The following is a 25871-nucleotide window of genomic DNA, read 5'->3' on the forward strand; positions in this document are numbered from 1 at the left end:
ATTCCTCAGCTGACAGGGCTTGGTATTGTTTAACGTGCTAATTATTCCAGCAATAGTCAGAGTGGCGATGCAGGGTCTCAGAAGGTGTGACAAACCAACAAAGCCTCATTAACAAGCGAATGGTCTTTTAAAGACCTGTGAAGTACTCAGGGGCGGCTGTGTGTGTGCCTGGGATGCTGTTTCAGCCCGGGTTGCTACACACGAGGGGGGGGGGGGGTATACACTGCCAACAACCTGCCAGGCGAGTGCACAACACTTGCATCACCCTCTCTCTTCCTGCCATTGTGCTCCATGCTTCTGAAAGGTAAGAAAAAAATGTGCATATGCGTTTCAAATGTCCAATTCTGCAGCAGCACGCTTCCAAAGCCCATACATGCCAGTAACCCGATTCAAGGCCCCTTTCTCTCGATTTCTTTTTAAAAATCTCCCACTTTGCTATTCTGAAATGTTGGCATGTATGCTCACACCCCTTAAATGCAGCAGCCCCTTCAGCCTAGAACATGTGCTGGATTGGCTTGCATAGAAGGGGTCTCTGCCTGATGCTGTAGACTAGGGCCAGCCCCTAACTGAGGCTCATTTGCATGCTCGCAAAACAGCTGGCTGCCCTACCTGAGCCCAAAACACACACAACAAGCATTAACAATGCAATAGGTCTCGCCTTTGATTAAGTTAAAGCCATTTGCTTTGCTATACAATACCATTAGCAAAGCAGATGGCTTTAAATTAATCAAAGGCGAGAGCTATTGCATTTTCAATGCTTGTTTTTCTTTGGTTTCATTACAGTTTATTTGTCGCTTCTTGGGCCGTGGTCTCTCTCAGTTTAGTCCGTTCTCCTTTTCAATTGCACTCACCCGACAGGCCCGTGATTTCATCTTTCGGGTCAGTGAGGGCAGAGACAGCACCAGCAGTGAATGCAGTCACTTCCGGCCTCTTCCTCCAGCTTCAGCAGCTGTAGGGGTGGAAGGATCCTCGGTCTGTGCGGTGACCTTCACCCTCTGACCCCAGACATCACCCCCGGCCTCAGATTGTCATCTTCACCGTACCAGTCCGAAGGAAAGGGTCTGGACATCTCTGCACACGGACCTGCTCAGGTAAGAGTCTTCTTGTCCCCCCCGTCCTGCCTCTCCTCCTCACCCCGCCTCTCCTCCTCACCCCGCCTCTCCTCCTCACCCCATCCTCTTACTGTCCCTGGCCCTTTCCAAGTTCTAATTAGGTCAATCAGACAGACACATCTACTCTCTCCACTCTTTACCTGGGTGCCATATGGGAGGGAGAAGCTGTGTAGAAAAGGGAGGAGGGGATTGAGGTGAGGAAGGGTAGTAAAAAGGAGGGGAGAGCCCAGAATACACTGGACAAAGTATTTAGTTTGGGCCTCAGAAACAAGGGTTTGGAGGGAAGAGACGGGACTAGCTAAGAAGCTATAACCTGCTAAGATTGCCAAAGCATTGAGGGAAAACGAAACAGTACAAATGCAATCACCCCTTGGAAAACAGCGAACTGCACTTCCAACACAACCTCAGCAACAACAAGCTGCAGTATTCAAGCAGATTTTCAGGCGCATACTGCGTTTGAATGTGGCCCACTTTAATTACGTCTGGGTGCCCTAAACTGCTTTAACACAGCAACAGACTGGGCTCTGAGGGTTGCAGAGGAAATCTCAGATTGGCTGCAGAGGCTCCAAACATTGGATACTTTTGCAAGAAGTAGGAGATTTAAAACGTACCCAGTGCTTGTAGAAACAGTCAAAATGTCCCTCTTTGACATGTCCCATGATATTGATTGAGTGCATACTTTTGCACCCAGTTTCACTATTTTTAGCTGTGATTCTCCTTTGACAGAACTAATAAAACCTCGGAGGCACGCTCTAGCCCTACACCTTGAAAACACCTCTTGCCGATATTTTGGATCCTTCTAATTATTGGGCTATGTTGCTCCTTCCTCTGACCTCTAAATTTGCAGAGAAAGTATTTAACAAACAGCTTATGAAGTATCTTGAATACAGTTATCTCTGTGGCTCTTCCCAGTTTGGTTTCCAGGAAAAATACACCACAGTCGCCGGAAGGCAGAGCTGACCTTTACATCATTTTTTACCACGGTGCCCCCACCATTGTCATCCCGCTTGACCTTTCCACGACCTTAAAGTATCTCATTTCATCCACCACTGAGATATGAACGAAATACAAATTATTGTCTCCTCTAGTGATAACTCTTTTTTCATCCAAGCCAGCTTTCTATCTTTTATTCATACATTGTGCCATGAAAAGAAACTAAATACTTGTAATCAAACAGTGACAAAACTGATGTCCTTCTGTACGACAAACAATTTTCCAGCTGGTGCCTGTAACGTCCAGCTCCACACCCAAAAGGATATATGGACACAAGTGGTGTGTTGACTTAGGGTTTATTCCCGAGAGGGCAATAAGTTGTACGCTCTGGTAGAAGTCCCCGTACACAGTGACGGTGCACGTGCTATCCCGTCAGGCACCCGTGAGGTCACATGACTGCCTGACTGCCTGACGACTAGACTGCGACACCACACATCTCCCTCCTTTACAATAACAACAAAAGGAGAACATAGTGAACTTGCATCGGTCGCAACAGCGCATATTGCGTAGGCCGTGTGTCACGGATGGCCCTATGTGTAGTGCTTCCCCGGGGGAGGGGGAGGGTGGGAGAGAGAGAGAATATATATATATATATATATATAATGTCCTACACAGAGGGAGCAGGGGGTGCACGGTAGTGGGGTTACATTTCAAACTCGTTGTATCTCTTGGGGCGCACCACTATCCTGCCTGTGCGTGTACCTGAGGAGGAGGTTTCCTCCTCACCTGTTTCTCTTGTCTGTGATGAGGTCTGTATGTTGGTCTGTGCCTGCTTCTCTTTGTATGCTGTGGGGATGCCCTGCCTTGTGTCTGGGTTGTCATTGGGTACCTGAGGAGGTGGTTGCTGGATAGGAACTCCGATGTTCCTTCCTACTGTGGTCTCTGTATCAACCCCTGTCCCCCTGATGGTGCCAGTGATGCAGCGTGGAATACAAAACCCCTCCCTCCGTCACAGACCATAGATTTCACAATCACACTCAATCACTACTTTCGCTGGTGGGGCCCATAACACCAACATTCACTCTCTATCGGTCTGCTTCCGAGGGAGGCGGTTGTTCCATCCGCTGAAATAAAAGGAAATGCCCTTTTGACCCTAATGAGCAATTTATCCACCTGACCTTCTTTAACTCATTTGGCCCTAAATTCCACCTTTGATATTCCTCTCATAGGTTGGCCATGGATCAGCTATTTACTGGTTTTAGTGACTTTTTTAATTCTCTATTCCCTTGGCATTAATACATTTTCATAAATAAACAATCCAACTCATTTCTGTAATGAATCAAATCAATCTTTATCTAATTAATGCAAAATAAATCATTGGTTATTTCAAGCAGCTGGCCATCATATTTACCTATTCTGACTAATTGTCGTCCTCTAAGTCAAATTCAGTCGTTCTGTCACTCTATGCCCATTAAATGTAAGAGTTCAGTTCATCAGGAAATTGGGCATCTGATCAGTCCGTCAAAGATTCAGGGAAACAGCTGTCCTGCAGTGTCACCGTCCTCTCCGTCAGCATAACGTCAGGAAAATGGAAAACACGCTTTTTAACCTCTCTATTCTATGGTATTTTATAGGAAAATTAACACATCATTGTAACAAATATCGGTTTCCGCTTCTCCTGATTGGATAGTTCATCATCGCATGACAAGGTTCACACCAAATAATGTCTCTTAGGTCATTGGTCTTGATCGTTCTGGTTTTAAAAGGCATCTCATTGTTCCTCAACAAATTTGGCTTGTTTCCCGGGGTGTTCTTGGTGGGTACAGTCGGGTTAGGGTCACGCCGAGGCCACTGTTGCTGATGTTAGCGCAGGCGCACTTCACCCAGAGCCTCATGAAGCGGTTCATGTCACGTCTAATATAGAGGGCGGCCATTTTACAATAGGCCCAAATGGACAACTTAAGCAAAGAAACATAAAAACATAATTAATACATTGAAATGACTAATAAAATGTTATTCCCTCGCTAATACCCATATGTGTGTGTATTTATCTAGCAAAAGCAACACTCAATGCGGATTATACTCACTTTATATAGCACTGATCACAAATACACCACAAAAGCAACATATAACATGCAATATTCTAATTATCTGTCATTAATATGCGTACATAATTTAGTTTACTTATTAATAAGGCCATGCAAATGCGAATCCCACGTATATTTCATATATTAGTAAGGGTGGTAAGTATTCACAGCTAATCAATTAGTACAATTACTATTAGTCAATTATTCTGATTAATGTAAACATGCAGAATTAAGAGGGTATACGAAATTTTTCTGAATTACCCGCTCCAGCACCAGCAGCTCTGGGGTACACCGGCGGCGGGTCCACTAATGCGTCTGCATCCTCACCATCGTATCCATTACTTGTGGGAAATCTGGCTTTGTGCCGCTGTAGTACCTTGTTGCATTTCGCCATCTGGCAGTGGAACCACACTTTGCCGTCACTCAGTAGAGCCGAGCGAGAGTAGAGTTCCTTGACCTGTAAGGGCTTGCTGAACTTGCTGTCTCCTTTCCTGCGCCGATGGCCAAGCTTTACACAAACCCAGCCTTCCCGGGCTAATGAGACTTCTCGCACACCGTGCTTCTTGTCGTAGTTGTCCTTGTAAACTTTTTGAGCCTTTTCAATGTTGCTTCGAACCACGTCCGGAGACCATTTGCTCTGGAGCTTCATATTCATCCATGCTAGGTTGTCCTTCGTGAATGGTTCTCTTCCTCGCAGTATCAAGAACGGACTGTAGCCCGTCACTATGGGCATGATGCAATATGCCCATAGCGTGTTCTGGGGCTCTGTTTCCCAGTTCTTGCCCGCGCTAATGGCCGCTTGAACAAATCCCATGATGACACGGTTGAACCTTTCGGCTAGGCCATTACCGGCGAGGGTGTACACAGGCGTGTGGTTGGTCTTGATGCCATTTCTGCGTGTCAACGCTGTTCATTTCTCAGAGTTGAACTGGGGCCAGTTGACGCATGTGATGACTCTCGGAATCCCTTCTCTCAGGAAGGCGCCAGTGAGGAAAGCGATGAACGCATCAGTGTCCACTTTTTGCAGAAATGGATCTCCGGCCATTTGGAGTACCGGTCGACTAAGACAATGACATATTTGGGCACGCCCCAGGAGTCGAGGATGGGACCCAATATGTCAAGAGATCACGCGTCCCAGGGGTTGACAGGAGTGGTCAATTCGCCCATGGGAGGCCTCTGTAGTGTCAACGACTTGTCCGTGTTGGCGCAGTGTGTGCATGCCCATACGTAGGTTTCCACTGAAGCGTCGATGGCCGGCCACCAGTATGACTGTTTTAGCCTCCGTTTGGATTTCACGATGCCCAGATGGCCGTCATGCATGTTGTCCAGAATGCAGTCTACCAGCACTCTGGGGGGTACTACTTTGTCTTTTCTGAGTAAATATACGGCGGCGTCGCTGAGAGACAATTCGTCCCGGACTTCCCAATATTTCTTGGTTTCCTCTGTTAAGTGCTTGTTAGCAGGCCATCCCTGTGTGATGAAGGATTTCAACTGTGACAGTGCGGGGTCGGCATCGTAGGCTGAGATCCAGTCCTGTGCACTGATAATGAGTTCATGGTCTGCAGTGAGGGCGATCTGGAATTCATCTCGATCGCTGGGGTCAGGAGCACTGTCCACGGCGGCGGAATGGCTGAGGAAATCCGCCACTTTGTTCTTTTGGCCTGGTAGATATTCTACGTCATGCACGAAGTCGAGGAGTTTAAGCAACATTTTGGCTATGCGTGGGGTTGCTGTCGCATGGCCACTGGAAATTAAGACCTTGATTAGCGGCTTGTGGTCCGTTCTGAGGGTAAAGCGGGAACCTCAGAGATACTGCCGAAATTTCGCCATGTGGATGCCAACATCTCTTTCTCAATGGTACTGAATTTCTCTTCGTTGGGTGCAAGAGAGCGGGAGGCGAAGCCGATCGTGGTTTCCATGCCGTCGCCTGCACGTTGTGATAAGACCGCCCCTAGTCCTTTGTCACTGGCGTCTGTCGTCAATTATGCTGGTGGCAAAGCTGTCAAAACTGTGCAAGAGGATGGCGTCGCACATATCTCTTTTTATGGTCTCGAACTCTCGGTCCGCCTCCGGTGTCCAACAGAAGGTGGTCTTTTCCTTCAGGAGCTGGCGCATGCTGTGTGTTTTGGTTGCAAAATTTCTGAGGAATTTGCTGTAAAATTCCGCTAACCCCAGGAAGGAACGGACATCTTTCTTGGTTCGTGGCTTGGGTGCTGTTGGACCTGTCAGCCCTAGGGTGGTCTCCCCTTCTATTTTTGATCGTGCCTCATTTTTTACACCCTCATTTTTATGTTGGACTAGGTCTCCGGGTGCCTTTTCATTGCCAATCAGTGTTAAGGTGCAGGTGCTCCCTTCTCCCAAGATGGCTGCCACAGACCCCTGCTACTGCAGAGTGGTCTTTCATAGTAGCACCCTAGCTGCCAGGAGCTGGCTAGGACCCCACAACAATGTTGCGACACCAGCCCGCCTTTTTGTCCCATAGGTAGAATGGGGAAGCTCCTGGAATGTGCTGGAACCTTCTAGAAGAGAGGTGGGGTTTTACTTTTGCTGCCTTGGCTAGAGGTCACCTGACCTAGGGCTACTTAAGTGAGGGAGGGAACTTTTTGTAGTTAGTTAGCCAGTGGGGTAAAGCAGAGCTGGAAGAATCCACGCAGGAGTGTAGGCGGTAGGGCCTAGCCAGGGACTTATGCCTCTGAGAGTGACAGGATTTAGGTGCTGCCTCCTAAGTGAGTGAGGGACCCTGTGAAACCCACTGATCTTGCCCAGCAGTAGGAGGACCCAGAGCACCTCTGCCCAGCCTGACTAGGAAGGACCTAGTCGCCAACTCACTCCCTACCCCCCTTTTTGTAACAGAACCTCTTAAGGGCGCCAGATACATCTGCGCCATCAAGACTTCATACAACATCTGAGAATAGAACCTGAATGATGAGACTGCGTGTCCAGACTGAACTCTGAAATCATATGCCAAGCGCTGAGACTGCGTGTCCAGACTGAGCCCTGAAACCCTATGCAAAGCAGATTGAAGAACCCCCGGGAATCGACCAGGTATTAGCGCTGTGACCCCTGCGCTCCCTGACCTGGCCTGGGACCCCCGGCAGCGTGCTCCGCTGAGCGCGGAGCTCCCCTCCTTAATTTGAGCCCCCCCCCCCGTGACGTGGAAGCCAGCGCGCTCACCGTGGCGGCCCGGAGGCCGGAAGAAGTGCCCTGCAGTGCCACGATGCCCGTGGAGAAGCCCGGGGCCCCGTCGCTGTCGTCGCAGCTGTGAGAGAAGGTGCGCGAGGCCGTGGACGAGATCCCCCCCCCCACCCCCCCCCATCGCCGCTGGAGCGGACGCCTTCCGACGTCGAGAGCAAGGTAAGCCCGGAGGCTGGGATTGACCCCGGTGCGCCCCCTACTGGTTGGGAGCCACACCGCACCCTGAGCTCGGGTTCCCCCTCCGTGGGAGTCCCCCTGGTCACCACGACGGAGAGACCCCGCCAAGGGATCCTTTCCTTGTGCCCCCGTGAAAAGTACTGAAGCGTGGTGCCCTACGAACTGCACCGGAGCCCGAGAGACTCGCTCCTCAAGTCCCGTTGCGCTCCCCGCTGAATGCTCCGTTCTGAAGTACTGAATGCTATTGATTACGAGCGGCGCTCTCTCCTTCATGTCCCCGCTAAATGCTCCATTCTGAAGTACTGAATGCTATTGATTACGAGCAGCGCTCTGTCCTTCATGTTCCGTTTTGAAGTATTGAATGCTATTGATTACGAGTAGCGCTCTGCTCTTCATGCCCCGTTTTGCAATATTGAATGTCATTGATTACGAGTAGCGCGTTGTTTTACATGCTCCGTTCCGAAGTATTAAGTGTCATTGATTACGAGTGGCGCTTTGTTCTACATGCTCCGCTTTGAAGTATTAAGTGTCATTGATTACGAGGAGCGCTTTGTTCTACATGCTCCGCTTTGAAGTATTAAGTGTCATTGATTACGAGGAGCGCTTTGTTCTACCTGCTCCGGTTTGAAGTATCCATTGTCATCAAATACGAGTAGTGCTCTGTGCTAGATGCCACATTCTGAGGTAGTCACCGCTTAGCGCGCATAGCGCTGTAATCACCCCTAGGGCGCTACAGGAGCTGAACCTACTAGTGAATAACGCGCTGGTAAAAGTGAAGCGTGCATATACACCTCCTTGAATTGCATGTACATCTCCTGCAGTGCCAGTATATTTCAGGAATTGCATTTATAGATCATGACCTGCATTTACATCTCATGTCTGGCATGTATATCTCGATGGATTGTATTATAACGCATGCATTGCACTGATATCTCATGAACTGCATCTATCTAGCTCTACTTGGATAAACTTGAAATAATTGCATAATTTATACCGTGTGGCGTCACTTATTGTGTGTGTTCCCCGTCCATGAGAGGTGCATGTGGTATGGTTGCTTTACACACAGACCTTTGGGTGCCCAGCCGCTCGTGTCACGTTACCGCCCCATATGGCCTGGAGACCCCAGGTCCTACATTGTTGGCGAGCGGTGGGATCTTAGGACCTGTGACCATACAGCACCCTTCCGTGAAGCGGAGGACGCCACAATTAAACGCCTAATTGTTCCAAAGCTCTGAAACCGTTGATTGCTGCATTCTTATTTCCACTGTCCAGGCTGAGAGTGCAAGAGTCCTGGTTAGCTGGTACTGTCACCTATACCCTAGGAAATGTTCTCCTTAGTATCTAGGTCCCCACCTGCCAGAATGGAATTCCGGTTAGCTGACCTCGAGGGTTACACTGTAAAGCAACTGAGGGAGTTTGGGCAGGGGATGGGGGTGCCTGGGATGCGGAAGGCCAAAGGACCGGAACTCCGCACCGCCATTAGGGCATGGGTAGAGGCCCACCCAGAAGGGAGAGGGGATGAGGGACAGGAGGCGCCAGATGCACCTCAGAAGGAGAGCGCCCAAGAAGTGATCGACATATTAAATGTAGATGTGTCTGAAAATGTGCCCCCAGGGAGACGTTCTGGGGCCAGTAGTAGGACAGGGTCGAGGAGGAGCGCGTCTCCAGAGGAGTACGAGGACAGGAGGGAGGAGAGGCAGTTAAAGTGGGAGTTGGCCAGATTGGAACAAGAAAAGGGATTGGCCAAATTGGAACAAGAAAGGGAATTGGCCAAATTGGAACAAGAAAGGGAAAACAAGAGATGGGCAATGGAGGAAAAGAAGCTGGCGCACGAGCTTCAGCTAAAAGAGCTGGAGCTACGCGCCCTCCAATTGAACGTGTCTAATAAGGACAATGGTGGCAGCATACCTAAGGAACCTCACGAGTCAAAATTCTACCTACCTAAGGAAGTAATTGCCAATTACACAGTGGGGGAACGACATCATGAAATGGTTGGAGGCATACGAGGTAGCCTTGACTGCCCATGGGGTACCCGAGAGTAATTGGGGAGGTGGTTTATACCGGTACATACCTCCCAATGTCAGGGACACCCTGCTATATTTGGCCAAGGCGGATCAGGTCAGGTATGCCCCATGAAAGAGGCCTTGTTAAAAAAGTTTGGTCTTAACCCCGAGAGGTACAGGCAGAAGTTTCGTGGCAGCCATAAGCTGTCCACACAGACATGGGTAGATTTTTTTGATTATGCGAGAAAGGCACTAGATGGTTGGGTGCGTGGCAGTGAGGTGCAGGACTACCAAGGGTTGTACGATCTTTTTTTAAGGGAGCACCTCTTAGATAAGAGCTTTCCGGAGCTGCGCCAACATCTGGTGGACCGCAAGTTGATGGATCCCCGTGAGCTTGCGGAGGAGGCAGATATTTGGGTGAGCACCTAGGTGTCTCACAAGGGCCCTGGGGGAGATGGCTCGAAAGGCGGACAGGGTTTCCCCCAGAAGAAAGAGGGGGGAGATAAAAAGGTGGAGTTCTCGAAAGGTCCCCAAAATAAGTTTGGGAAGGGAGTAGGAACCCCACCCCCGTCCAATTCCACAAGACCCACTTACCCTGACAGGAGTCAGCAGCCAAGGATTGTGCGGTGCTACGAATGTGGGGAGATTGGACACTACAGGGGAGATCCCAAGTGTCGCAAGCGACCCCCAGCCCCAACGGGCGGGAAAAGTCCTGGGGTGAGTAGTATAGCGCTTGGGGTGGAGCTGCCCTTAGATAGGGAAGGGGAGTGGACAGGCCTGACGCTGGTTTCACTCTGGGATAGAGAGGTGGTCCCCGTAGTGTCCCTGCCCCAAAACACTGCTAAGTATCAGCAGAGGGTGAGAATTAATGTGGAGGAGGTGGAGGCTCTGAGGGACACAGGGGCCAGCATGACCACTGTCGTGCGGCGGCTGGTGTCCCCAGACCAAGTAGTCCCCGTGGAGTTCCATCCGGCCGTATTGGCTGACGGCAGTTTGAGTCACTATCCAGTGGCTCGTGTTCCATTTGAGTGGGGAGGAGTCAAAGGCCTACTGAGAGTTGCTGTGAGCCCTGCCTTGCCTGTGGGGTGCTTGCTAGGGAACGACCTGGAGCACACCAAGTGGAAAGATGTCGAGTTTCACGCGCACACCGAGATGCTGGGAGTACCAGGGTGGGCTTGCGTAGTCACGCGGTCCATGGCTGCCCGGCCTGGAACTCACCCTGGGTTGGAGCCTGGAATCAGGGCCCAACCCAAAGCCAAACATGGAAAGAAGAAGGTGGTAGAGGACATGCCCCGTGAGATGGATGGGGAGGCCGCAGAGGTGCCCCCGGAGTCCGCGGAGGTAGATGTCGTTCCGGTGGAGGACTTGCCGACCCTTGCTGACTGGCATGTGGAAGGAGGGCCTACCCGGCAGGAATTTTGTCAGGCACAAAGGACGTGCCCCACGCTTGAAGGCATGCGGCGACAGGCCGGATCCCAAGTGGCCAGTCAGGAGCTGGGAGGTTATCATGTGTATTGGGAGGATGGTCTCCTATACAGTGAGCCCAGGGTGCCGGTACATGGATCTTCGAGGGCCATAGTGGTCCCCCAATGTTACCGGGCCTTCCTGCTGGAGTTAGCGCACAAGATACCCTTAGCCGGACATCTGGGTCAGGACAAAACCTTTGCACGGTTGGTCCCCCATTTTTATTGGCCCAGGATGAGGATTGCCTCAGACACCTTTTGTAAGACCTGCAAGTCTTGTCAGGCCAGTGGCAAGACTGGGACTAAGTTGAAGGTCCCGTTGGAACCGCTCCCCGTGGTCGGGACCCCTTTTGAGAGGGTCGGGATTGATATTGTTGGGCCATTGGACCCTCCGACCGCAGCGGGACACCGGTTCATCTTGGTTTTGGTGGACCACGCCACAAGGTACCCAGAGGCTATTCCTCTGAGGACCATCACTGCACCGGTGGTGGCGCGGGCACTGTTAGGAATTTTTACCCGAGTGGGATTCCCCAACGTCGTGGTGTCGGACAGGGGCACGAATTTCATGTCGGCCTACATGCAGGCCATGTGGAAGGAGTGTGGGGTGACCTACCGGTTCTCCACTCCTTACCACCCCCAGACTAACGGACTTGTAGAGCGCTTCAATAAGACATTGAAGGGGATTATCCGAAGCCTGCCAGAGGGCTTGAGGCGTAAATGGGACGTCCTCCTCCCCTGCTTGTTATTCTCCTACCGGGAGGTACCGCAGAAGGGAGTCGGGTTCAGCCCGTTTGAGTTGCTCTATGGCCATCCCGTTAAGGGTCCCCTCAGTTTAGTGAAGGAGGGGTGGGAGAAAACTTCGCAGAAGCTTCCCCGTGACATTGTCAGCTACATGCTGGCGTTCCGCAGCCAGATGGCCAAGCTGTGGAAGGCGGCCACAGAGAACCTGGAGGCTAGCCAGACCGTGATGAAGGAGTGGTATGACCGCAACGCTCGGACGGTCGAGTTGGACGTTGGACAGAAGGTGTGGGTTATGGAACCTGGGGAGATTTGTGCCCTCCAGGACCGGTGGACTGGCCCGTACGACATTGTGGAGCGGCGAGGCCAGACCACGTATGTTGTAGATGTGAAAACCCCCCGTCAGCCCCTCAGGGTGCTCCACGTCAACCGCCTGAAGCCGTACCATGAGCGATCAGAGCTTGCTCTCCTTATGGTGACGGATGGGAGCGAAGAGGAAGAGAGTGAAGCTCTTCCTGACCTGCTAGCGGTACAAGAGAAGGATGGTTCGGTGGAAGGTGTAGTCCTCTCCCCATCCTTGACCCCAGAGCAACAGAGGGAGTGTCACCATGTCCTGAGACAGTTCGGCTCGTTGTTCTCCCTCACGCCTGGAATCACTCATCTGTGTACCCATGATGTGGGCACAGGGGACAGCCCCCGGGTGAAGAACAAGTCTTACCGGCTCTCTGACCGAGTGAAGGATAGCATCCAGCGTGAGGTAGCAAAAATGCTGGAGCTGGGGGTGATAGAACCTTCCAGCAGCCCGTGGGCTAGTCCAGTGGTGTTGGTGCCGAAAGCGGCCCCACCGGGTACGACGCCAGAGCTTCGGTTCTGTGTGGACTACCGGGGGTTGAACTCTGTCACGAAGACAGATGCTCACCCCATCCCACATGCAGACTAGCTGGTGGACCGGCTGGGAGCAGCCCGGTACCTCAGCACCATTGATCTGACATCCGGATATTGGCAGATTGCCATGGCCGATGGAGCAAGGAAGAAGACAGCATTCTGCATCCCCGAGGGCCACTACCAGTTCCGAGTGATGCCCTTTGGGCTCAAAAATGCTCCGGCCACATTCCAGCGGTTAGTGAATCAGGTACTGTCTGGCCTGGAGTCCTTCACAGCGGCCTACCTGGATGACATAGCTGTCTTCAGTAGCACCTGGGAGGACCATCTGCAACACCTCCAGGAGGTATTGCAGGCGCTGCAACGCGCTGGCTTAACCATTAAAGCCAGCAAGTGCCAGATTGGACAGGGATCTGTCGTGTACCTGGGACACCTGGTGGGCGGAGGTAAGGTGCAACCCCTCCAGGCCAAAATAGAAACCATCTTGGCTTGGGAGCCCCCCAAGACCCAAACAGAGGTCCGAGCTTTCCTCGGCCTCACTGGGTATTACCGCCGGTTCGTCAAGGGATATGGTACCATCGTAGCCCCCTTGACGGAATTGACCTCAAAGAAGCAACCTCGCAAGGTCATATGGACAGCTGCATGCCAAAAAGCCTTTGACACGCTGAAACATGCGATGTGTACTGCTCCAGTACTAGCAACACCAGATTTCAGCAAGGAATTTATTGTACAGACAGATGCCTCCGAGCACGGCATAGGTGCGGTGCTCTCGCAACTCAATACCGAGGGCCAAGATCAACCAGTGGCCTTCATATCCAGAAGACTACTCCCTCGGGAACGGCGATGGAGCACCATTGAGAGAGAAGCCTTCGCGGTGGTCTGGGCTCTGAAGAAGTTGAGGCCATATCTCTTTGGAACTCACTTCCTTATTCAGACCGATCACCGCCCCCTTCGCTGGCTCATGCAGATGAGAGGCGAAAACCCCAAGTTGTTGAGGTGGTCCATTTCCCTACAGGGGATGGATTTTCGGGTGGAACATCGGCCCGGAGTTGACCACGCCAATGCTGACGGTCTCTCCAGGTTTTTCCGCCTTAGCAATGAGAACTCCCTAGAGGTTGGGTAGCTCTCCCCTCTTTCGGCTGGGGGGGACGCGTGTTGGACCTGTCAGCCCTAGGGTGGTCTCCCCTTCTATTTTTGATCGTGCCTCATTTTTTCCACCCTCATTTTTATGTTGGACTAGGTCTCCGGGCGCCTTTTCATTGCCAATCAGTGTTAAGGTGCAGGTGCTCCCTTCTCCCAAGATGGCTGCCACAGACCCCTGCTACTGCAGAGTGGTCTTTCATAGTAGCACCCTAGCTGCCAGGAGCTGGCTGGGACCCCACAACAATGTTGCGACACCAGCCCGCCTTTTTGTCCCATAGGTAGAATGGGGAAGCTCCTGGAATGTGCTGGAACATTCTAGAAGAGAGGTGGGGTTTTACTTTTGCCGCCTTGGCTAGAGGTCACCTGACCTAGGGCTACTTAAGTGAGGGAGGGAACTTTTTGTAGTTAGTTGGCCAGTGGGGTAAAGCAGAGCTGGAAGAATCCACGCAGGAGTGTAGGCGGTAGGGCCTAGCCAGGGACTTATGCCTCTGAGAGTGACAGGATTTAGGTGCTGCCTCTTAAGTGAGTGAGGGACCCTGTGAAACCCACTGATCTTGCCCAGCAGTAGGAGGACCCAGAGCACCTCTGCCCAGCCTGACTAGGAAGGACCTAGTCGCCAACTCACTCCCTACCCCCCTTTTTGTAACAGAACCTCTTAAGGGCGCCAGATACATCTGCGCCATCAAGACTTCATACAACATCTGAGAATAGAACCTGAATGCTGAGACTGCGTGTCCAGACTGAACTCTGAAATCATATGCCAAGATTGAAGAACCCCCGGGGATCGACCAGGTATTAGCGCTGTGACCCCTGCGCTCCCTGACCTGGCCTGGGACCCCCGGCAGCGTGCTCCGCTGAGCGCGGAGCTCCCCTCCTTAATTTGAGCCCCCCCCCTGTGACATGGAAGCCAGCACGCTCACCGCGGCAGCCCGGAGGCCGGAAGAAGTGCCCTGCAGTGCCACGAGGCCCGTGGAGCAGCCCGGGGCCCCATCGCTGCCGTCGCAGCTGTGAGAGAAGGTGCGCGAGCCATCGCCGCTGGAGCAGACGCCTTCCAACGTCGAGAGCAAGGTAAGTCCGGAGGCTGGGATTGACCCCGGTGCGCCCCCTACTGGTTGGGAGCCACACCGCACCCTGAGCCCGGGTTCCCCCTCCGTGGGAGTCCCCCTGGTCACCACGACGGAGAGACCCCGCCGAGGGATCCTTTCCTTGTGCCCCCGTGAACGGTACTGAAGCGTGGTGCCCTACGAACTGCACCGGAGCCCGAGAGACTCGCTCCTCAAGTCCCGTTGCGCTCCCCGCTGAATGCTCCGTTCTGAAGTACTGAATGCTATTGATTACGAGCGGCGCTCTGTCCTTCATGTCCCCGCTAAATGCTCCGTTCTGAAGTACTGAATGCTATTGATTACGAGCAGCGCTCTGTCCTTCATGTTCCGTTTTGAAGTATTGAATGCTATTGATTACGAGTAGCGCTCTGCTCTTCATGCCCCGTTTTGCAATATTGAATGTCATTGATTACGAGTAGCGCGTTGTTTTACATGCTCCGTTCCGAAGTATTAAGTGTCATTGATTACGAGTGGCGCTTTGTTCTACATGCTCCGCTTTGAAGTATTAAGTGTCATTGATTACGAGGAGCGCTTTGTTCTACATGCTCCGCTTTGAAGGTTTAAGTGTCATTGATTACGAGGAGCGCTTTGTTCTACCTGCTCCGGTTTGAAGTATCCATTGTCATCAAATACGAGTAGTGCTCTGTGCTAGATGCCACATTCTGAGGTAGTCACCGCTTAGCACGCATAACGCTGTAATCACCCCTAGGGCGCTACAGGTAGCTGAACCTACTAGTGAATAACGCGCTGGTGAAAGTGAAGCGTGCATATACACCTCCTTGAATTGCATGTACATGTCCTGCAGTGCCAGTATATTTCAGGAATTGCATTTATAGATTATGACCTGCATTTACATCTCATGTCTGGCATGTATATCTCGATGGAATGTATTATAACGCATGCATTGCACTGATATCTCATGAACTGCATCTATCTAGCTCTACTTGGATAAACTTGAAATAATTGCATAATTTATACCGTGTGGCGTCACTTATTGTGTGTGTTCCCCGTCCATGAGAGGTGTGTAGGAGAGTAGGGTCTGCTATCCTATGGTCACCCCAAATGTTTGCTTTTTGCTTCACTGGTTTTCTACATATTGAGGCTGTGGGCCTGCTAATCAGACCCCCAGCCTGCTGTTCTCTCTACTAAATTGACACTATGCACTTTAGGTGCATAGCCCATTGGAACTGGATCACCCTGTGAGCCCGTGTACCCTAGGTACCCAGGGCATTGGTGTATCTGAGGCCTACCCAGGGCTGAAGCATGTATTATGCCACCCCTGGCCTGGCCTAGCAATTTGACACAACTGGCTGATCACTCAGCTGGGGTAAGTTGGTGTAACCACCTCTTACTTAGGTGTAGTATACTTATACCTAACCTTAAATGGGACACATGTTAACCTATAAGTCACTCCTATGGCAGGCCTTAACAATCCTGAAGGCAGAGTGCTTGGTTATATGTGAGACGGTGCTCTGGCATGAGCTGAGCCTGTCTGCAGTGGTCGGAACAACTTCCTTCTACCGTTTCCAGATATCGCCATACCATATACTCTTAAGTGCATTATGAACCTTGCGGTTAAATGCTAATTTTGGTTTGGCTTTATCAAAACATGTCGAGTAAGGTGTCATACGAATTGGGATACTAACCCCTCGCCAATTCTGGCGACGGGGTTAGCATTCCACCCTTCTAGAGGGACACAACATGTACGGAACCTGAAACCCGGGTAAAATCAGACATAGCCTCAGCTCCACAAAATGGACGCTGCCACCACAGATACAAGTCTGCCCTCCTGCTGCTGGGAGTCCTTCCAGCTTGGGAGACGTGGACAAAGGGTTTCCTGCCAGGGGAGGTGCGAGCACCACCCCAGACAGGATTTTGTGTATTCAGGTAGGGCTTGAAAGAAACCAGACATGCCTGTGGCTCACAAGGAGCCTCGGTGCATATGCCAGTTCAATTCGGTCCTGGGGCACACCAGCCCCAGACCTGGGGCGAGCTGGACAAAGGATTGGGGGTGTAAACACCCCCCTTCCTGGTCCCACCCTTAGGGAGGGACCTAGCAGGTAGTCCGGCCCCTAGGATCCGCTTAAAGGTAGGAGCTGTGTCCCAAGACTTTAGACATCCTGGAATCAACTTACAACTAAGAAGAAGACGGGAACTTCGACGTTCTGCTGCACAGAAGACTGAAGTAAAATCTCCCCTATGGTCAGGGAGTGACCATCTTGCTAACGCAAGCACCAACCAGCGAATCGACGTCTGCTTTGCCACCGCCTCCCGCCGGAGCCCGAGCCCAGAGACCGATAAGACCTGGACCTCCAGACCTCTCACAGCCCGATCCACAGTCCCTGCCAAGAAGGAACCCGTGGAGGCATCGAGACACGTGGTGCCAGCCATCTTGGAAGACACTCGACAAGCTGCAAGCGCGACAACAGAGGCTCCCTCCGAGTTGTGCTTTGGGTCCTGAGAAGCCCAACATCCGAGCAGCATCTGCACCAAAGGTGAGCCCTCCAGCATCTCCACGATCAGCGTTGGACCCCTCTGCACCTTGTGACTCGACGCGCCTACCCGGTCACTGGCCCGTTGGCTATTGCTCATCTTGGCGATCTTTTTGAAAAACTACACTGCTGGTCTGGTTGCTCCAGACTGGCCCCTGCTTCCCTCCAAAGGAGCAGCCCCTCTGACCTTGCTGGTCAGAGCTACAAGCTTTCTTCCACTTCCTGCGACTCCTGCTTTTGCCAAGGCTTGTTTGCTTCTTCCGAGTCGCCAACGCCGCCGACAGCGAGAGCCTGCGTGGGACAGCTCGTGACTCAACGCCTGGACGTTATCGACCTTCAGGGACCACGTGGCTGCGGAGACAAGCTACACCTCTTCACCTGTTTGCACCCGACATCGCCTGGTACCTACCTGGTGCCACGCCGGTCACTGGCTAGTGACTGTGAACATTGTCTCCTCTGCTTTCAGGTCTTCTACACTTCCGATCCATCCCTGGATCCACCGCATCTCTTCTGGACCGACCGCCTGCAGCATCTTCATCTGCAGGCCCCATTGAACAGACAGACGAAACCCGACGCACTTTGGGCCCTATGCACCCGCTTCCTGTGGGTGAGGTAAAGCTGGCACTCCGGTGCACAAGTGTAGAGTAACATCTCTAATGTCTAGGTTTGAAGTCTTGAGTTCGTAGTGCAACCAGAAGACCCTTCTAGCAGTAACTTTTGAACAATTACGCACCCATTAAAAACCTATGGGCGCCCGCGTGTAACTTTCCTTACTGCACACGCGACCCGTGGACCTCCTGGTCACTAACTAAAGTTAGCTCCTTGTAGGCCCAGCGATTCTAGAGGCCCTAGGCCTTCTCCCTTTCCTGTTCGTGGTACTTATACCACTATTTTAGTATATGGTTCGAGTGGCCACCAGGGCCTATCCATATAAAGTGCAACTTTCATATATTGTGATACTTGCTTGTTTAACGATTTGTGCTCCTGTGCTCATAAAGATTCTAGGGGATACTTTGAATAATAAATACATATATATTTTGAATATATATCTGTGTGGTGTCCTTTCATTGGTATAAAGGGGGGTTCCATATGGTAAAACAGCTGCTTAACATGCCAAAACGAGTTTAGCCTGAAAGACTGCTTAGCCTACGCTACCACTAGGGCAGCTAGTCCGAAAAGGTTGACTTACAACCACACCATAAGGGTTGCTTGGCATGGTACAAGGTGGTCGCTTTAACTAGTGAACAGCATATACCAGGCCAACTTCTCACATTGGTGAGCAGCGGTTGGATTTGAGCTTGCTGTGTTTTACCATTGTAATCTCTTGGTTACCAATTGAAAGATCACATAGGTACCTGTAGGTACATATAAAACAAGATTAGATATACTTAAGTTCTACTGAACTTAGTTGTTGTAGAGCAAAGGGAGTAGCACACCCTGACTACAACCACTAGATAGGTTTAGTAGGAAAACCCAAGTGTAGGTAGTTGCAACACTTCCACTCACACTTAAGAGCAAATGGCTGGGACAGAAGGGTCCAAGGTACCCGTCTCTGTTGAGAGTGACCCCCAGAGGGCACCATCCATCTTTGCTACCCTAAACCAGAAAGAGCTCAGGCAGTTGGCTAATTCCAGGGGCCTTAAACAGCCCAAGAACCCTACCTCTGCTGAACTCAGAGAACTCTTACAAGCTGATGAAGATCAGAGAGCTCTCAAGAAAGCCCCCCAGTTAGGCCCCTCAGGGACTGGAACAGGAGGCCCTCCTTCTGAAGATGCTACTGAAGCACCCCTTCCTAACAGTCGCCCCTTAGATCAGAATCAGAATAAAGATGATGAGGATCAGCATAGGGACGAGAGTGACGAGGGTGACGAGTCTGATAGTAGTAGTGATTCTGATGGGAGAACTAGCCCAGTGCCAAGTGTTATACTTAGCAAGGCTAACTTAAGACTATTGGGGAAGGACAATGGGTTCCCCCCATTGGGCCTCCCCAGTGGACTTAACCAGGGGTCTGGGAGACAGAGAAATCACTCAGGTGACTCCAATGCCTCTCATGCCTCTAGAGGCTCTCAGGTCAGTCCCGGAAAAGGATGACCAGCCCTCAGAGGAGGGAGTATGAGGCCAGAATGCAGGAAGCTCAGCTGAGGATCAGGAAACAGGAGTTAGAAGTAGCTCTGATGGAAGAGAAACTGAACAAGGCTAGGCAACCTAGAGAGGGTGGGTCTATACCCACTGGTGGCAGCATTGTCCCGAGGGACAAAGATAGGGTCTTTGATAATAGGAACCTGTCCAAGGTTGTGCCTCCCTACAAAAGTGGGGATGATATCCACAAGTGGATGACTGCTCTTGAGAGAGCCTGCAAAGTACAGCAGGTTCCTGAGGACCAGTGGGCAGCAATCTTATGGCTCTCCTTTGAAGGTAGAGGCCGAGATAGACTCCTCGCTGTAGGAGAGGAGGATGTCAGAAACTACAGAGTCCTGAAGAGTGTCCTGGTTGATGGGTTAGGCTTAACCACTGAGCAGTACAGGTTAATGTTCAGAGATACCCAAAAGGCGCAGACTCAGGACTGGTCTGAATATGTTGAATGTGCCACTAAGGCTTTGGAGGGTTGGTTGCTGGGAAGTAAGGTTTCAGATTATACAGGATTGTACAATTTGATGATGAGAGAACAGATTTTAAATAACTGTCAAAACCAGCAACTGCATCAACACTTGGTTGACTCGGATCTGACCTCTCCCCAAGAATTGGGAAAGAAGGCAGACAAATGGGTCAGAACCAGGGTTAAGCAAAAGAACCAGAACCAGGGCCAAGGGGGTAATCAGAAGAAAACAGACCAAAAGGGTAATGATCAGAAATCCAAAGACCAGAAGTCTTCAACAGGGCCCCAAACTAGTACTAACGAGGGTGGGTCCCAACAACCTAAAGGGAAGAAGAAAGAAGGTCCAAAGAAACCCTGGTGCAAGTCTTGCAAGAATACAACTCACTGGACTAGTGATTGTAAGAAGGGTGGAGCCCCCAACACTGTTGCCCCTAAGGCACCTGCTCCCAGTAGTACTGTTAGCAGTGTTGGCCCCCAGACAAAGGGTGTAGTGGGAATCACTATGGGAACTGAAGGAGATTCTGACCTAGACAGAACCCTTACATAGGCAGTCTTGATCTGTGATGGGGACATGGATTTGTCCCTGACTGTGAGCCCCAGTAACTTGGGCAAGTACAGACAGACTCCATTGATTAATACGAAAGTGGCTCAAGCCTACAGGGACACATGTGCCAGTGTCACTATGGTGACACCAGGCTTTGTAGACCCTGGACAGTACATACCAGGTGAGAATTACCTGGTGACCAATGCCAGCAATGCCACTACTTCACATAGTGTGGCTGTTGTTAACTTCTCATGGGGAGGGGTAACTGGCCTCAAAAGGGTTGTGGTTAGTGCAGACCTCCCAGTAGAATGTTTGTTGGGCAATGACCTAGAGAGTTCTTTATGGTCAGAAGTGGAGTACAGGACGCATGCAGAGATGTTAGGTATAGCACCACATGTCCTTGCTGTGACCAGGTCACAGGCCAAAAAGTGCCTCACTGAACCTCAGGTCTTGGATCCTGGAACAATGGACCAAGCACCTTCCAAGGACAGGAGGGTTAAGGCTGTACCTTCCCCCCTGCCTCCAAGTGATGATCAGTCTTCTCAGGAGGATGATCTCGAGACCCTTGAAGGAACTGTCCCTGAAGAGCTTGAACCTGACCACGTTGAGTTTCTGGGGACAGGGAGAACTTCTAGGGCAGACTTGGGGCAGGCTCAGTTATCCTGTCCATCTCTTGAACCCCTCAGACAGCTGGCTGCTGCTGAGGCTGCTGGGAATGCTCAAGGTACCCATAAAGTATATTGGGATGATGGGCTCCTTTACTCAGAGGCTAGAGACCCCAAGCCTGGCGCGACCAGGAGGTTGGTTATACCTCTGCAGTTTAGGGGCTTCCTTCTCACCTTGGCCCACGAAATTCCTTTAGCAGGACACCTAGGCCAGAATAAGACTTGGGACAGACTTGTTCCACACTTTCACTGGCCCCATATGTCAGAAGATGCCAAGGAGTTTTGTCGCTCCTGTGAGACCTGCCAAGCCAGTGGCAAAGCAGGTGGCACTACAACGGCACCCTAATACCACTACCGGTGGTGGGAGTGCCCTTTGAGAGAGTGGGGATAGACATTGTAGGACCAATGGACCCCCAAACTGCATCTGGGAACAGATTTATACTGGTGGTAGTGGATCATGCCACCAGGTATCCAGAGGCAATTCCCCTAAGGAAAACCACAGCTCCTGCTGTGGCCAGGGCCCTGCTTGGAGTCTTCTCCAGAGTGGGCTTTCCTAAGGAGGTGATTTCTGACAGAGGTGCAAACTTCACGTCAGGATATCTGACAGCAATGTGGAAGGAGTGTGGTGTCAACTACAAGTTCACCACCCCTTATCATCCACAATGTAAGGGGCTTGTTGAGAGATTCAACAAGACTCTAAAGGGCATGATCAAAGCATTACCTGAGAAACTCAGGCGAAGATGGGATATCCTTCTGCCCTGCCTTCTGTTTGCTTACAGAGAGGTCCCACAAAAAGGAGTTGGGTTCAGCGCCTTTGAATTGTTGTTTGGGCACCCTGTAAGAGGCCCACTGTGTTTAGTGAAGGAAGGATGGGAGTTACCTCTCAAAAAGCCTAAGCTAGACATAGTGGATTATGTACTTGGTCTCCGCTCCAGGATGGCTGAATACATGGAGAAGGCTTCTAAAAACCTTGAGGCAAGCAAGGCCCTACAGAAAGCTTGGCATGACCAAAAGGCTGTCTTGGTTGAGTTTCGGCCAGAACAGAAGGTATGGGTGTTGGAGCCCGTGGCCCCAGCAGCACTCCAAGACAAATGGTCTGGACCCCATACAATCCTGGAAAAGAAGGGAGAGGTTACCTACTTGGTGGACCTAGGCACTCCCAGGAGTCCCCATAGGGTACTCCATGTTAACAGGTTAAAAGCATATGTTGATAGGGCAGACATGGGCTTGCTCATGGCTACAGACGAGGGACAGGAGGAAGAGAGTGACCCTCTCCCAGACCTGTTGTCTCAGAACCCTGAAGATGGTTCAGTTGAAGGAGTGACCCTTGGAGGCAACCTTACTGGGCATCAGCAGATTGAATGTAGACAGGTTCTACAATCATTTCAGCATATATTCTCCCTGATACCTAGTCAAACTGACTGGTGTACCCATGTGGTGGACACCGGTGACAGTCTTCCTGTGAAGAGCAAGCTTTACAGGCAACCTGACCACGTCAGGGACTGTATAAAGACTGAGGTACAAAAGATGCTGGAATTGGGTGTCATTGAGCCCTCAGAGAGCCCCTGGGCTAGCCCAGTGGTTCTGGTCCCCAAACCTCACACCAAAGATGGCAAGAGAGAGATGAGGTTCTGTGTGGATTACAGGGGTCTCAACGCTGTCACTAGGACAGATGCACATCCTATTCCAAGGGCAGATGAGCTCATAGATAAACTGGCTTCTGCTAAGTTTTTGAGCACATTTGATTTGACAGCTGGCTATTGGCAAATCCGGTTAGCTGAGGAGTCTAAGGCCAAAACAGCATTTTCAACCCCAGGAGGACACTACCAATTTGTGGTAATGCCCTTTGGTCTGAAAAATGCACCTGCCACCTTCCAAAGGTTGGTGAATCAAGTCCTTACTGGGTTGGATGACTTTGGCGCAGCATATCTCGATGACATCACTGTCTTTAGTTCCGCCTGGGAGGATCACCTGATCCACCTGAAGAAGGTACTTGAGGCCCTGCAAAAGGCAGGCCTCACTATCAAGGCTACTAAGTGCCAGATAGGGCAGAGTAAGGTTGTGTACTTGGGCCACCTTGTAGGTGGAAGCCAAGTTTAACCACTGGAGAGTAAGATACAATCCATCAAGGACTGGTCTCCTCCAATCACCCAGACTCAAGTCCGAGCTTTCTTGGGCTTGACTGGGTACTACAGGAAGCTTGTTAAGAACTATGGGTCTTAATGATCTGACATCCAAGAAGATGCCCAAAAAGGTTCAGTGGACAGTAAGCTGTCAAAGGCATTTGATGACCTGAAGGAGGCCATGTGCTCTGCACCTATCCTGAAAAGTCCTGACTACTCCAAAGAGTTTATTGCCAAACAGATGCTTCTGAGTTGGGTGTGGGAGCTGTGCTGTCACAACTTAATGTAGATGGTCAAGACCAACCCATTGCTTTTATTAGCAGAAGGTTGACCCCCAGAGAGAAGAATTGGTCAGCTATTGAGAGGGAGGCCTTTGCTGTGGTGTGGGCCCTGAAGAAGCTGAGGCCATACTTATTTGGCACTCACTTCAAGATTCAGACCGACCATAAGCCCCTCTTGTGGCTAAATCAGATGAAAGGTGAAAACCCCAAACTGCTTAGGTGGTCCATTTCCCTACAGGGGATGGACTTTACAGTGGAGCACCGGCCAGGTACGGACCATGGGAATGCAGATGGTCTCTCCAGGTACTTCCACTTAGGACATGAAGACTCGACTGGTCAAGGCTAGTTTAATGTCCCTGCGTTTGGGGGGGGGGGGGGGGGTTGTGTAGGAGAGTAGGGTCTGCTATCCTATGGTCACCCCAAATTTTTGCTTTTTGCTTCACTGGTTTTCGACATATTGAGGCTGTGGGCCTGCTAATCAGACTTCCAGCCTGCTGTTCTCTCTACTAAATTGACACTATGCACTTTAGGTGCATAGCCCATTGGAACTGGATCACCCTGTGAGCCCCTGTACCAGTGTACCCTAGGTACCCAGGGCATTGGTGTATCTGAGGCCTACCCGGGGCTGAAGCATGTAGTATGCCACCCCTGGCCTGGCCTAGCAATTTGACACAACTGGCTGATCACTCAGCTGGGGTAAGTTGGTGTAACCACCTCTTACTTAGGTGTAGTATACCTATATTTAACCTTAAATGGGACACATGTTAACCTATAAGTCACTCCTATGGCAGGCCTTAACAATCCTGAAGGCAGAGTGCTTGGTTATATGTGAGACGGTGCTCTGGCATGAGCTGAGCCTGTCTGCAGTGGTCGGAACAACTTCCTTCTACCGTTTCCAGATATCGCCATACCATATACTCTTAAGTGCATTATGAACCTCGTGGTTAAATGCTAATTTTGGTTTGGCTTTATCAAAACATGTCGAGTAAGGTGTCATACGAATTGGGATACTAACCCCTCGCCAATTCTGGCGACGGGGTTAGCATTCCACCCTTCTAGAGGGACACGACATGTACGGAACCTGAAACCCGGGTAAAATCAGACATAGCCTGAGCTCCACAAAATGGACGCTGCCACCACAGACACAAGTCTGCCCTCCTGCTGCTGGGAGTCCTTCCAGCTTGGGAGACGTGGACAAAGGGTTTCCTGCCAGGGGAGGTGCGAGCACCACCCCAGACAGGATTTTGTGTATTGGTCAGGTAGGGCTTGAAAGAAACCAGACATGCCTGAGGCTCACAAGGAGCCTCGGTGCATATGCCAGTTCAATCCGGTCCTGGGGCACACCAGCCCCAGACCTGGGGCGAGCTGGACAAAGGATTGGGGATGTAACCACCCCCCTTCCTGGTCCCACCCTTAGGGAGGGACCTAGCAGGTAGTCCGGCCCCTAGAATCCGCTTAAAGGTAGGAGCTGTGTCCCAAGACTTTAGACATCCTGGAATCAACTTACAACTAAGAAGAAGACGGGAACTTCGACGTTCTGCTGCACAGAAGACTGAGTAAAATCTCCCCTATGGTCAGGGAGTGACCATCTTGCTAACGCAAGCACCAACCAGCGAATCGACGTCTGCTTTGCCGCCGCCTCCCGCTGGAGCCCGAGCCCAGAGACCGATAAGACCTGGACCTCCAGACCTCTCACAGCCCGATCCACAGTCCCTGCCAAGAAGGAACCCGTGGAGGCATCGAGACACGTGGAGCCAGCCATCTTGGAAGACACTCGACAAGCTGCAAGCGCGACAACAGAGGCTCCCTCCGAGTTGTGCTTTGGGTCCTGAGAAGCCCAACATCCGAGCAGCATCTGCACCAAAGGTGAGCCCTCCAGCATCTCCACGATCAGCGTGGGGCCCCTCTGCACCTTGCGACTCGACGCGCCTACCCGGTCACTGGCCCGTTGGCTAGTGGTCATCTTGGCAATCTTTTTGAAAAACTACACTGCTGGTCTGGTTGCTCCAGACTGGCCCCTGCTTCCCTCCAAAGGAGCAGCCCCTCTGACCTTGCTGGTCAGAGCTACAAGCTTTCTTCCACTTCCTGCGACTCCTGCTTTTGCCAAGGCTTGTTTGCTTCTTCCGAGTCGCCAACGCCGCCGACAGCGAGAGCCTGCGTGGGACAGCTCGTGACTCGACGCCTGGACGTCATCGACCTTCAGGGACCATGTGGCTGCGGAGACAAGCTACACCTCTTCACCTGTTTGCACCCGACATCGCCTGGTACCTACCTGGTGCCACGCCGGTCACTGGCTAGTGACTGTGAACATTGTCTCCTCTGCTTTCAGGTCTT

The 25871-nt window shown here is 51.4% G+C and overlaps 1 protein-coding gene across 1 annotated transcript in view; it reads left to right on the plus strand.

Moving 5' to 3' along the window:
- Positions 1-936: 936 nt before the first annotated feature.
- Positions 937-25871, plus strand: part of LOC146799904 (uncharacterized) — a 49627-nt gene continuing 24692 nt past the window's right edge. Inside the window, exon 1 of the mRNA XM_085620832.1 lies at positions 937-1091. The gene's annotated coding sequence lies outside the window, so the exon portion shown is untranslated. The remainder of the gene's footprint in view (positions 1092-25871) is intronic.

This window comes from Triturus cristatus, chromosome 8 (assembly GCF_964204655.1).
Source record: "Triturus cristatus chromosome 8, aTriCri1.1, whole genome shotgun sequence".
Lineage (NCBI taxonomy): Eukaryota > Metazoa > Chordata > Amphibia > Caudata > Salamandridae > Triturus > Triturus cristatus.